The sequence below is a fragment of the Elephantulus edwardii genome, unplaced genomic scaffold (genome assembly GCF_000299155.1).
Source record: "Elephantulus edwardii isolate Elephantulus edwardi_28Jun2011 unplaced genomic scaffold, EleEdw1.0 scaffold00081, whole genome shotgun sequence".
NCBI classification, from domain to species: Eukaryota; Metazoa; Chordata; class Mammalia; order Macroscelidea; family Macroscelididae; genus Elephantulus; species Elephantulus edwardii.
This window is the reverse complement of record NW_006399831.1, coordinates 6800655-6804421: the sequence shown is the minus strand read 5'-3', so window position 1 is coordinate 6804421 and position 3767 is coordinate 6800655. Positions and strand designations below refer to the sequence as shown.

The following is a 3767-nucleotide window of genomic DNA, read 5'->3' as shown; positions in this document are numbered from 1 at the left end:
ATTTTTCATATAATCCCTTCAAATGCCTAACTTTAATTGATCTTCTAGAAAAAACAAAGAATCTTGAAAGACACCAGATTAAGGTCACAGGTTAGTATGCAAGCAAAATAGAGCTGGGCTACCAAATAATTTCCTGCTATTAATCCAATAACTCAGAGTGATGTTGATAGATGTGAACACTGGGACAATGTATCAGTCTCATGAAAAGAGTGTTTAACACATACAGGTCATCAATGCTGTCAGTCCTGAAAAGAAATTTTTTTAAATGGGAAAATAAAATATTGATCGTTGGCAATCATACATCCTAACGAGCAGTTTTCATCCAATTTAAGTGGAAAGAGGGCTGCATATGGCTTTATTATGACTAGAAATGGAAGAACAAAGCTGCTTTTTAAAATGAACACAATATGCTATTATAAATGGGCATACCCCAACCACCCTTCCTTCTGGATGACTCTCACGGGCATTCAGAGTTCATTCCAGACCTCAAGTTTTTGTATGGTGTCATTTTTTTCTACATGTAATTGGGGTTGTTGTTAGATATTTCTTTAATATTCTGTTTCTGTTCTTCCTTCAGACCCTGCTGGAGCTCTTGCGTCTTCACTTGGGTGCTTCCACTCAACAAAAAACACTGCTGTTTTGAGCCTATAAATTAATGTCTATTTATTATGCTTCACTTGGCATTTATGAATAATCTTTTCCATTATTGAATTACTATTTCCTTTTTACTTTCAACTTCTGAGTATCTAACTTTGTATTTCAGAAAGGAATAAATACTGTAGACTTTCTATCTTTGAAAGACTCACAGTCTAATGATTTATAATTGTTGGGGAACCAAAATTACTATTGAGTATATAATTGTCATTTTCCACAGAAAAACATATTTACATATTGGTTAGCATGAAAATTAAGAGTATGTAATCATAAAGGCCATGATAAAGGGTGTAACAGGATGTATTTAACAACTGTTTTTTAAAAATAGTAGACTTTGGCCATCTCAGCCCACAGCATTGCCACTGACACACACGCCATGGAAGCTGTGACTGACGACAAAGTCATCCAGAAGCATCTCCTAATTGACGGAGATGGTGCTGGAGATGATCTGAGAATTAATCTGTTGGTGGAGAGTTTCATTAAATGGTGTAACTCTGGATCCCAGGAAGAGGGATATAGCCAGTACCAATGTATGCTGAGTACAACTGTCACAATGTGAATTTTTAATTGGCAAGACCTTGCTGGTATATGACATGAATCTCAGAGATATGGAAAACTATGAAAAAAATTTACAAGAAATAGAATGTAGCATCACTGGAGCACATGAAAAAAATGGCTGAGTGCCAAAAGCAAATTCTTAAAGGAAAACGAATACAAAAAAAATCACCAAGAGTTCAATGCTTTAGCAAAAGTAAACCAGAGAGACATGAAACATTAAGGGAATTAGAAGCTCTGGGAAAAGAATTAGAGCATCTTTCACATATTAAAGAAAGTGATGAAGATACGCTGGAATTGATATGGAGAAAGTTTCATGTTCTTCTTAGTACTATCCATGAACTCCAGCAAACACTAGAAAATTATGAAAAACTCTCAGAGGTAGAAGACGTTCAAGAAATAAGCATGGAATCCAATCCTAAGCCATAGACAAACTAAGAACTCAGCAAAAATATTGAACTAGCTTCATGATCTAAGCATGTTTAGAAATTATTATGATCTTGAAATATTTACGTTTTCAAACAGTGAATTGCCATTTTAAATTAATGGACATTTTATTTGTATTTCTTCACAAAAAAAGACAATACATTCATTACTTAAAAAGAAGGAAGCAACAGCCCCAAATGTTTAATAAAGTTTTTTTGAGGAAAAAAAACCCATAGTAGATTTTGAAAGAATTTTTCTTTTACTTTTCAAAGAGAAGAATGAACTGGGGAGAGTGGTGGGCAGGGAGAAAAGTGCAATAATGAATAAATGGAGAAAAAAATAGTAGACTTTGATAGGTGAAGAATTATTTTCTATAGTGTTCTAAAGAGAACATAGCAAATAGTAAAGAGAAAAGCAGAAGTGAAAAAATAAAAGGAGACATTTAGGAGAAGTTCCAATTTTTATTAGGCAGAAGAGAAGTCTAAACTGATCGGGGATGTGAAGTATACCATCGTTCTCATTTTCTTAAGAAAATTTTTATTCTTCTAGACTCTAAACATATTGAATCATCTTTCCTATCTACCTCAGAAGTTACTAAAAAATCATACTAAGGAGTGATTTATTCATAGCAAATACTTTTTATAAGAAACATAAATGCAGGATATACACATTGATTTTACCTGATTGTTTGCACAGGAATCAAATCTACTACATCTGTGGAAGGAATTGTTGGAGAAGTTCAATATCAGTAGTAAAAACTAGGTCAGGTGCTGATTGTGGAACAGACCATCAATTACTCATATGCAAGTTCAAATTAAAGCTAAAGAAGGTTGAATCATTTGAATCATATCCACAGGAATGAAAATTTGATCTCGAGTCTATCTGTCTTGAATTTAAAAACCAACTCAGGAACAGGTTTGAGGCCTTGAACACTAATGAACAAAGACCAAAAGACCGTGGGAAGATATCAAATATAATTAATGAAGAAAGCAAAAGGTCATTAGAGAGAAGGAAGAAGAATAAATGACCAAAATGGATGTCAGAGAGACTCTGACTATTGCACTAGAGTGCTGAGAAGACAAAGCAAATGAAAGAAATAGAAAAGTTAAGGAGCTGAACAGAAGATATCAAAGGGCAGCTTGGGAACAAAAGGCAAAGTTTTATAATGAAATGTGCAAGGAGCTGGAGTCAGAAAGTCAAGACAGAACTCACTCAGCATTTCCTAATCTAAAGGAACTAAAGAACAAATTTATGTTGCAATGTTTAAGGACCCTGTGGGCAGAATATGGAATGTTTCAAGAAGCATTAAAAGAAGAACAGAAGGAGAATACAGAGTCATTGTAACAAAAATAGATGGCTGACACAGACAAATTTGAAGAAACAATATATGGTCAAGAGGCAATGGTGATGAAGAAGGAAGTTCAGGCTGCTCTTAAGGACTAGACAAAAAAGAAAGCTCCAGGAATTAATAGAATACCAATTGATGTATTTCAGCAAACTGAAGTTGTTCTAAATGTCCTCACCAAGTTACAAAAATAAATCTTGAGAACAACTGACTGGAAGAGATCCATCTTCACTCCCATAAACATCATCAACAACAATTAGAGTGTGTAAATTATAGAATAATATCACTAATATCACACATTCACAAAATTCTGTTGTAGGTTATCCAGAAACAACTGGAACTTAGAGGGAACTACCAGAAATACAAGCTCAGTTTAGAAGAGGTTATGATACTAGAGACTTTATTGCCAATGTCAGATGGATCTTGGCAGAAAGCAAAGAGTACCAGAGGAATCTGTGTTTCATTGACTATGCAAAGGCATTTGACTGTGTGGTCCACAACAAATTGTAGCTAACATTGAGGAAAATGGGAAACCCAGAACAGTTGATTGTGCTTATGCAAAACTTCTACTTAGACCAGAAACGGTCATCAGAACAGAGCAGGGAAACACTGCATGGTTCAAAATCTGGAAAGGAGTGCATCAAGGATGCATCCTGTCACCATACATTTTCAATGAAATTTTATATGCAGAACAGATCATTCAGAGAGCAGGGCTTTATGAGGAGGAATGTGGCATCAGGTTTGGAGGAAGACTCATCGATAATCTACTTATGCAAATGACAGAAAC

At 34.7% G+C, this 3767-nt stretch overlaps 1 pseudogene; it reads left to right on the top strand.

The window, feature by feature from the left end:
* Positions 1-1030: 1030 nt before the first annotated feature.
* Positions 1031-1638, top strand: LOC102857415 (annotated as a pseudogene).
* Positions 1639-3767: the final 2129 nt, after the last annotated feature.